Source organism: Pan paniscus, chromosome 2 (genome assembly GCF_029289425.2).
Source record: "Pan paniscus chromosome 2, NHGRI_mPanPan1-v2.0_pri, whole genome shotgun sequence".
Taxonomy (NCBI): Eukaryota; Metazoa; Chordata; class Mammalia; order Primates; family Hominidae; genus Pan; species Pan paniscus.
In genome coordinates, this window is record NC_085926.1 from 168519428 (window position 1) to 168530126 (window position 10699).

At 41.0% G+C, this 10699-nt stretch overlaps 1 long non-coding RNA gene across 2 annotated transcripts in view; it reads left to right on the top strand.

Annotated features, from left to right (window-relative positions):
- LOC112439286 (uncharacterized) overlaps positions 1-10201 on the top strand; it is a 167822-nt gene extending 157621 nt beyond the window's left edge. The window contains exons 3-4 of one of the 2 annotated variants that reach the window (XR_004670830.2): positions 9138-9284; positions 9619-10201. This is a non-coding gene — a long non-coding RNA (uncharacterized LOC112439286). The other variant, XR_010111469.1, reaches the window with a different exon arrangement.
- Positions 10202-10699: the final 498 nt, after the last annotated feature.

The window sequence follows — 10699 nt, forward strand, 5'->3', positions numbered from 1 at the left end:
TTCTGCCATGTGGGATGTGCCTGCTTCCCCTTCACCTTCTGCCATGATTGTAAGTTTCCTGAGAACTCCCCAGCCATGCTACCTGTACAGGCTGTGGAACTGTGAGACAATTACTACACCTCTTTTCTTTATAAAGTACGCAGTCTCAGGTATTTCTTTATAGCAGTGCTAGAAGGGACTAATACAAAGCTCTAACCTCTGGTTCTTCAGAATATGACTATATTTGGAGATTGGGCCTTTGGAGGCAATTGAGTTAAAATGAGGCCATTGGGTTTGGCCATAATCCAATCTGACTGGTGTCTTCATAAGAAGAGGAAATCTGCACACACAGAGAAACACCAGGGATGCGCACACACAGAGGAAAGACCATGTGAGGACACAGCAAGAAGGGCAGCCATCAGCCGGATGTGGTGTCTCACGCCTGTAATCCCAGCACTTTGGGAGGCTGTGGGGGGCAGATCATTTGAGTTCAGGAGACTGAGACCAGCCTGACCAACATGGTGAACCCTCATCTCTACTAAAAATACAAAAAACTTAGCTGAGTGTGGTGGCGCATGCCTCTAGTCCCAGGCAGGAAAATTGTTTGAACCCAGGAGGCAGAGGTTGCAGTGAGCTGAGATTGCACCATTTCACTCCAGCCTGGGAGACAGAGCAAGACCCCGTCTCAAAAAAAAAAGAAAAGAAAAAAAAAAAGGCAGCCATCCACAAGCCAAGGAGAAAGCCCTCAGGAGATACCAATCCTGTGACTCCTTGATCTTGGACTTCTAGCTTTCAGACCTGTGAGAAAATAAAATTTATTGTTTAAGCCGCCCAGTCTGTGGTATTTTTGTTACAGCAGCCCTAGCAAATGAATATAGATAAGGACATTTTATGCTTCTCCAACATATTCTTGACCCATCATGCTTTATAAAATGCTCAATGCACAACTTAGACAACACTCGATACCAGTTGCATTTGTTTTTTATCTTTTATGTATTTAAAAAAATCTATTAATGAGATAATAGTTAATGTAATTGACTTCTTCTTTTTTTTTTTTTTTTTTTTTGAGGCAAGGTCTCGCTCTGTCACCCAGGCTGGAGTGCAGTGGCATGATCTCAGCTCACTGCAACCTCTGCCTCCTGGGTTCAAGTGATTCTCGTGCCTCAGCCTCCTGAGTAGCTGTGATTATAGGCACACACCATCATGCCCAGCTTATTTTTGTATTCTTAGTAGAGATGGGGTCTCACCATGTTGGCCAGGCTGATCTCAAACTCCTGACCTCAAAAGATCCACTTGCCTCAGGCTCCCAAAGTGCTGGGATTGCAGGTGTGAGCCACCATGCCCGGCTGCAATTCATTTCATTGTTTATTTTGGTTTGTTGGCAAATAGCTCTCTGTCTTTATTATGTTTAATCATTTGTTTGAATAGTAATACATGTCCATGGTAAATATTTTAGACAGTATGAAAGATTATATGATGAAAGGTAAGTGCCCCACCTCCCTCAGTTCCCTCTTTCTTTCCCTAGAGGTAACCATTATTACCGGTGTATTGTCTATCTTTCCAGATACATATTTGCTTAAAAACAGATGTGTGTGTGTACATGTGTCTAGTATATGCATCTATATTATAGATATAGAACATATTTTGGCTGGGTGCCATGGCTCATATCTATAATCCCAGTCCTTTGAGAGGCCCAGGCAGGCGGATCACTTGAGGCCAGGAGTTCGAGACCAGCCTGACCAACATGACAAAACCCTTCCTTTACTAAAAATACAAAACTTAGCCAGGTGTGGTGGCATGTGCCTGTAGTTCCAGCTACTTGGTAGGCTGAGGCACAAGAATCGCTTGAATCTGGGAGGTGGAGGTTGCAGTGAGCTGAGATCACGCCACTGCACTCCAGCCTGGGTGACAGAGTGACACTCTGTGTCAAAAAAGAAAAAGAGAAAGAACATATTTTAATGCAAATATATAGTTTATGTAAATCTCTCTATAAATGCATATATAAATATGCATCCCCTTCTCGATTTTCTTTTTTGTTTTATTCTGTTTTTAAATTATGACAGCATAATATGCATGTTTCTACTTTTTAAAGAGAGCTAACAGTATATCTTGGGAATTGTTCCATATGGGACATACAAACACATATTGCTCTTTGTAATTTTGGGGTTGCATTTATTTTAAGTGTATGGTCCTCCCTGCTTCCTCTACCCTAACACGCACTCACATGGAGAACAAGCGGGAAGTACAAATACAAATAAAGAGGTTTATTCTCGCTGCTACTTCTTGATAGAAGTATTTGAGTGACAAATTTAACCAGATGATCAAGCTGGAAGCATTAAACAAGAGGGCACAACTTTTAGACAGTCCAAATGAGCAGGAATATTGCAGCGAGACTTTCTCTGACTGACCCCACATGTTTCTAGTCACTATACTAACTGCAGGCACACCAGCAATCATATTTACAGCCTAGTTCAGCCCCAAATTTATTGTGCAATTACTATTGTACCAAGAAAATGGAAATAACTAAAAAAGAAACAGACATAAATCTACCACACTAGAAAACCAAGGTGTTTTTTCTTTTTACCTATTAGTTATTGCTTGCTTTTATACATACTTTGATCATTTTAATTACAAATCAGAACAATTATGTATTCTGCTTTTGTCTCTTAAACTGAATCATAAACATTGCTATTTGTTACTATGTGTACTTAATAACTTTATGTGCTTGTGTAATAGTCCATGTAGTCACTGGATTATTTCCTCTCACTTTTAAAAAGAAAAACTGTACTATCTGAGCTATAGTTAAAAATCATAACTTACAAGAAGCTGGGCGCAGTGGCTCATGCCTATAATCCCAGCACTTTGGGAGGCTGAGGTGGGTGGATCACCTGATGTCAGGAGTTCGAGACCAACCTGGCCAACATGGTGAAACCCCGTCTCTACTAAAATGTAAAAATTACCCAGATGTAGTGGCGTGCACCTGTAGTCCCAGCTACTTGAGAGGCTGAGGCAGGAGAATTACTTGAACCTGGGAGGCAGAGACTGCAGTGAGCCGAGATCGTGCCACCGCACTCCAGCCTGGGTGACAGAGCGAAATTACATCTCAAAAAAAAAAATTACAAGAAAATTAATCTGACATATATTTAATAATACACGTTATTGAGCTACATGGTAATTAACTATAAAATGGAGAGCATTGCCTATAAAAATTATAACTAACATTGTCTATACTCTGTGAAATAAAAACTTTCTAGGGGAGATGCTGTAAAGAGGAAACTGTTCAGATGCCCTCCTGAAAAAGAAATAGACTTTTCTATACCTTTACGGAAATGAGCCTGCAAATTCTTTTTCTCCATTCCTGTAGCTGAAACTCTGCTTGCACAGAGGTAGAAGGAGCACAGTGGCATGCCTCAATCAGATTAGGTTAATCAGGTTGATTTTCTAACAACTAGCTAAAAGTGTCAATGACTAATGGCCTTCTTTAATTAATTAACTTAATCAGCAAATATTTATTGGGCATTTATTATATGCTGGATGTGGCATACATAGGGAAAAAATAACCGAGACCTCTGCTCCCTTACAGTTTACAATCTAGACAAGGTATAGCATAGTAATCAAATAAGCAATAAATAAAATAATGACAACTTTTAGTAAGTATTAAGAAAGATTCAGGGCACTATCACAGATAGCAATGAAGATGGGAAATTCTTTACATAGCGAATGAGAGGAGGCTTCTCTGTAAGAGTAAGTCACGCTGACACTGAAACTCGATGGAGAGGAAAGAGTCAGCCACACAAAGAGCAGGGGAAATAGGGGCCAGCAGGAGAAAAGGCTCTGAGGCATGGTGTATGCTTGAGATGACTAAGACCACTGGGACTGTGGTGCAGGGGGCAGCAGGCAATGTGGCCTGGGGGAGGTGGAGAGGAGGGCATGGGTCTTATCATGCACAGCCCAGGACACCACGGTGGGAGCCTGAATTTCATTCAAGGTACAATGCAAAGCCAGGTAAAAGTCTTAAGCAGGAGAATGGTGTAATTCAAATCATGTTTTAAAAAGAACTTTTGGCCACCGCGTGGACGACAGATTGGAGGAGGGCAAGAATGGAAGTTGAAGGAATAATTAGAAGGTCGTTGGTGTTGCTGCACGAGAAGGGACCTTGGCTGGAATCTGAGTGGTGGCAGTGGAAGTGGAGACTAATCACGGGTATGGGGGCTGGAGCTGCTGGCTGAAAGGACTGTGAAGAATGAGAGAAAAGCAAGTTGCCAATCATGACTCCCAGGTTTCCAGGCAAGCTCCACATTTAGAAGTGAGAGGCAGGAAGGCAAGAGGTCTCTCCTGGATATTTAAGTTGGAGATGCCTTGTGGGACATCCGAATGGAACTATCCGCGTGGCAGTGAGATATAGGAGTCTCAGGTCGATATTATCAGCCTGGCAATATTCAAAGCCCGAGGACTGGATGAGACTCAAGGAGAGTGTGTAGTTGGGGAAAAGAAGGAGCCCAGGACTGAGTCAGTAACTTCTCAGAGATGTGCAATCATGACCAGAAGTAAATCCCCAACTGGTGGAAAGTCAAGCTCTCTGAGGATTTGTAGTGTATGTTTTTACTATTAAATAATCCCTCAGTGGTCAGAGAAACTATCCAGAGAAATTATTTTCTTTCAGGTCTTTCAGTTTCTCTCTGCCTACCTCTCCTAGTTCTGGTATCACCTAACCCTTAGGGATCCTCCTACAGGGAAAAGAGGGGGAAATGTGGGTAAGGTTTTTCATGTTCTGTGACCATGTAGGCTGTCAACTTAAGTGGTTCTTTGATCAAGGAAAACCCATCAGGTCTCAGTCAATCCAAGAGATGACATGTTTGCTTTGGAAAAGAAAGCAATCTAACGTTTAAAATCTCTCCAACTGGAAAATGAAATGGAATATTTCCAGGCTTCCAAGCATGCATATGCCCAGAAATACCCTACTAATGCTGCACTTTCCTCTACTCTGAAGAAATTAGATAGACTTATTTCCCAGGATTACGTTTAGTTTGAGACACTGCATCTGTAAAGGCTCAGTTCATGCTATATTGTGAATGACCATAAAAAAGGCAGGAGGCCCTGTAAATTAGGGTTACAGGTTTTGTATTGGCATAGGAAACCCAAATTCTACATTTAAGCCACCGCCTCCACATGGCCAAATAACAACAGGCTGAAATATGTGTTAAATAATGGATAAAGCTTGCTCTTCTGTAAAGATTGATTTTAAGGACAAGAACTAGAGGATGCTATGAATTCTGTGGGAAAAGACACTGTTTAATCTTTTCTGAAAAATATCTGATGAGACAAACACACGTTATTTTCTGATTATGCCTCCTCTCCGTCTGACATTTTGTGCCTGATTTATGTAAAGAAGTGTTTCAATGCACTGTTTGTGATTTCAGTGAATGAGGCAAAAATGCTTTTTCCTAGAATGTCAAGATTCATAGATTTTTGGGTCAGAAAGAGCTTTTGAGAGAATTCAGGCCATCTCTCTTATTTTCTGAAAATGAAAAGAGAGAGATAAGGGACCTGGCCAAAATTAACACCGTGATTAGAGAGATAGGCCTGCCATCCAGAACTCATGCATGATTGACAACACTGCTTTTCCCACTATTTGAATTCAAACCCATAGAAAACTGCTACTGAAACGATGAAGTAGAATTTTAGTTTTTTGGTTAACTGTTCATTTTTTACAAGGTTGAACTTTATTCTAAAAAAACTAATCGTATTAAAAATGTTGGGGGTCCAGAAACAGTAGCTTATGCCTGTAATCCCAGCACTTTGGGAGGCTAAGATATGAGGGTTGCTTTAGGCCAGGAGTTCAAGACCAGCCTTGGCAACATAAAGAAACCTTGTCTCTACAAAAATAATAATAATAATAATAATAATAATAATTTTTTGGAACATAAGAAAAAGAAAAAAATCACATGCATGCAATCACTGTTAGCATTTTAATGTATTTCCTTCTAGATTTTCTTTTCTGGGCATATTTAAACATAATGATTATTTAGTGTATACTTAATTTCATGTTTTCCGTTAATATAAGCATTTCTAATGGATGCAGAATGTTCTTGCAAATGAATATGCTATAATTTATTGAATCTTTCTGTGGTTGTTGGGCATTTAGGATGATTCCAATTATTTGCTATTATACATAACAATGTTGTATGATATATAAACATCTTATGACATACAGCTTTTTCGATAGATTATACCCTTAATATGGAACTTCAGAAATAGAATTAGAGAGTCATGGATTTTACCACTAAAATTGCCACAGAGTCAGCCCAGTTCAATATATCTTCTGCTAAAGCAAGCACTACAACATTAAATATTAACATTAAAAATATGTGCCAGTTTCCTCATTGCAAATGACACTTGTTTGAGTTCTTGTTTCTTTTAGGGCTGAGTTCACTCTTTCTACCTTAACCATTTTAGCTTTTTAAATTGCTTATCATTCCCTGAACACAACAGCCTAGTCCATAGATCTTGTTTACAGTTCTCTCTTGCTAAAATTGGAACCCTTTGTGGATGAGGTTTGTGTTCTACTAATCTACATATTTTCAGGATCTTGTGTGGTACTTGGCACAGAGTGGGTGCTTAACAAGTATTTAACAAATGAATGAATAAATGAATGAGTAAATAAAGTTGAACATTCCCCCCATGTTTGTTTAGTAACTGTGATTTCTTTCTTTATTTTATTTTATTTTTTTCAAGACAGAGTCTCACTCTGTCGCCCAGGCCAGGCTGGAGTGCAGCAGCGCAATCTCGGCTCACTGCAACCTCTGCCTCCTGGATTCAAGTGATTCTCTTGTGTCAGCCTCCTGAGTAGCTGGGATTACAGGTGTGCACCACCACTCCTGGCTAATTTTTGTATTTTTAGCAGAGACAGGGTTTCACCGTGTTGGCCAGGCTGGTCTCAAACACCTGACCTCAGGTGATCCGTGCGCCTCAGCCTCCCAAAGCGCTGGGATTACAGGCATGAGCCACCACGCTGGGCAGTAACTGTGATTTCTGGATGCATCATTTGGTTTATGTCCTTTGTCCATCTACTTGTTGGTATCAGATTTTTATTAGTTTTTATTAGTGTTTGAATATAAGAGGATATTTACACTTCACTTGTCACATTTGGGTTAATAATTCTTTCTAGTCTATGGTTTGCTTATTATTTTCTGTGGGTCTGATATTAAAGGGGAAAAATAAAGGGCAGAAGTTAGGCTAATAAAAGTGTCATCTAGTGCATTTTCTCTACCTCAGAAGGTGGGGAACAATGAAAGTGCTCGTGCAGAGAGAAATGAGTTCTGTGAAAATTAGACAATTTGGTTACTCTATTTAAACAGACCACATGGGGTTGTTCATGTGAAAACAAATGTGTTGACCACATTTCAGGCCCTCTGAAGCTGAAAATGTCAACCAACCCCTGTGTGCAGAGAAAAAGAAATTCCACTCATCCGTACAGAGAGGTTGGTTTCAATTAAAAACCACACCGAGTGTGGCTGAGTAATTTCTTAATGTATTCCATTTGTAAATGAGAAGTGAAAAACACTCATTAGTAATTCTTGAATCCTTGGTGAATCAGCAATGTCCGCAGAAAACAAACATATACCACTCTGCTTACATTGAAAGGAGAACAAAGACACACCTTTTTTTCCTTTGTCTTTCAGAAATGCTTTTCATGTTTTAAAAAAATATATAAAAAATGGTATCATCACGTTGTCCCTCTGGGTCTGTTGTTGCATTTGCAAACTTTAATACTTTTCTGGTTAATATTTTATAAAGTGGATGCACTCATAAAATACAAGTTGTCAGGAGCCTTCGGGATAATATCAGCCCCCTCTGGTCACCTAGGGTGAAAGCTGAAGCCACATGGCTGGAAATAAAGAAGTTCCATTTCCCAAAATTTGGGGACTTATTCTCTGGCAGGAGATTCACAGGCAAAAAGCCAAAATCAAAGCCCCCAAACAACCATTTTCCCTGCTGGAAAAAAGCTTCTCGAGGCTAGGGATTCATAATGGACACATCAACGTGCCCCCAGAACAGGTCCAGCACCGAGGAGGTGGTTCTGAACACACGTTCGAAAGAATAAACCAGTGGGGCAGCCCGGTCATGAACTGTGAGCTGGATATTTCCCATGTGTGCCCCTAGATCCACTCTCCACCCTCAACCTGCTGTTCTCTGCCCTAGGCTGACCCCATAGGCCACTTCAATGGGATACCTTGACCTCTGGCTTATCAGGTAACTTCAGCCTATGAGGCGCCCCAGAGGAGTTTGGAGGGAAGAAGCAGATGAGGCTGGGGTGTTTATTCTTTTGACTTCTCCCCTGTGGAATGGCCTCCAGTGGGGCTTTCTGGAGGTCACAGCTCCACACCTCCTGCCAAGTAGACCCTCTCCTAGTGATGCTCCCTTACCTGGTTCTTGTAACACTCTGACCTTCATCCTAGGAGTACTGTGCTATCCCATACTCTGCCTACACCTTCATAAATGTCCCTTTATTATGCTGTCCTTGAATTGCCCTAATTTCAATGTGCCATCTATTTTTTTTCTGGAACATGACCAATACAGACATTGATAGACATATTCATGTTGGTTTAATGGCTGCGTCGTAAAATTCAACCTGCAATCTGCTCAACAAGCTGTGTACCCCAGAGGTTGAGGTGCCTTTTCCTAATGCTTACCCAGGAGAGATTAGGCTGGTGCCCTTGGGCTGAATGTATGTATATGAGCCTCAACTTTAAACTAAGTTGAAAAGAACTAAGTTAAAAAAAAATTCTGAGGGGCCAGGTGCGGTGGCTCGTTCCTGTAATCCCAGCACTTTGGGAGGCCAAGGTGGGCAGATCGTGAGGTCAGGAGTTTGAGACCAGCCTGGCCAGCATGGTGAAACCCGTCTCTACTAAAAATACAAAAATTAGCTGGGTGTGGTGGTGGGTGCCTGTAATCCCAGCCACTTGGGAGGCTGAGGCAGGAGAATCTCTTGAATCCGGGAGGTGGAGGTTGCAGTGAGCTGAGACTGCGCCATTGCACTACAGCCTGGGTGACAGAGCGAGACTCCACCTCAAAAAAAAAAAAAAAGGAAAAAAAATATCTGAGAGATTCATTTTCTCTTCTTTGCCCCTTCTGTGAGTTGTGGCTTTTGCTTGCAGCCTGAGCAAGTCATCTCTATCCAAGCTGCAGCCACAGAAGCAGAAACAAAGGGGACTCCAATTGGTCTCCAAGGACTGACTACTTTGGCTGATCCTACAGAAGCAGAAAGACCACAAACCAAAGACAACAGTCCCTCTGGTCATTTGGTGAGTTGTGGCTGTTTTTACCTGTTCTTTTGGTTGTGTTTTCATGCAGATCTGCCCTCTTCAACTCACTGGAGCGTTGTGTGATACAGGACCAGCTGCATGTCTGCAGAACCGGTTTTCATTTCTGTCTTTAGCATAGATGATAGAAATGACTCTAAAGGACAAAGTATACCTCAATGCAATAAAACCACCTGCCCTATCTAATTTCCCCTCCCTTCAGGGATGTGAGACCCAGTCTTGTGGGGTGTGTTTAGAGTCTCAGCTTCTTTATTGTTCAAATTTCCTTGCCAACCATTGCTGGTGATTTTAACTGACTTCACAACTTCTGCCTCAGTACTCGGAATGCTCTCCAGTAAAGATACAGCGAATTGCACATGGAAAAGCAATGTGTCACTCCGTTCAATGTTTCTGTCTTCAATGACTGAGGGTGTGTTGCATATGGTGAGTAAAGGAGACATTCATCTTTCCTCATCCACGTAAAGGAATTGGCAGTTAACTGGGTTACTAGACCAGGCTAAGGCCTCTAAATCTGACTTGATTGTTCAGTTCACATATTGCTTCCCATTTTTCTCTTCCCTGTGCATTCAGAAACCCATCTAATCCTGACTATTAAGCTCTTTGTACAGCATGAGCTTTCCCCTATAATGCTAAACTCAAGCTGATTTTAGATGAGAATCCAACAGATCCTTTCAAGCAGCACTCAATTCAGTGAAATCTCCATCTGCAGACAGTCCTTGCTGCTGAAAGAGACTGGCTAGATTTGAGCAGCAATAATTAATTTCAAACGAATTTCCCATCTCCAGGTGTTTGCATCTCACTAATTATTTTCAAGGTAAATTGATTTTGCATGGCAGTATCTTCCACTTCCACCTGGCAATAAGCAATTTAACCTGAAATTGCTGACCTATAATTGTTCTACCCAACCATGAATTCCTAATCCTTCTGCAATTTATAGTTATGTAGTCTTTGAGCTGCAACTGAGTTTTCCACCAGCGTAATAATCACTTCCTTTATTTTTACCTATAACAAGCAGCTGGATTAGTGTAGTGCATGGGAGAGCTTCAGCTAGTCACTGAAAATTACAGAATATCAATAGCTATTGACGTGGGTGGCAACATATTACAAAATGGAACTGTAGATCATTTGAGGAAAATATTTTGATGAAATTCACCCCTCTGGGTGATGTGCTGAATCTTAAACCAGAAAGAAAGAACATCAAACCACACAAAAAAGGTTATTTTTTTCCTTTGAATGGACAGATAGCAACATCTTTAAATGCTAAATAAAGTAGCCTTGAGCTTCTGAGGGTGCCCCTCAGGGACTATTGTCTGAACTGTCAATCAAGTCTCTTGGATTTCTGCCCTCAATGCTTCTTTCCTTTTCCAGCTTTCCTTCAAATGTTCAGCAGTGATAAA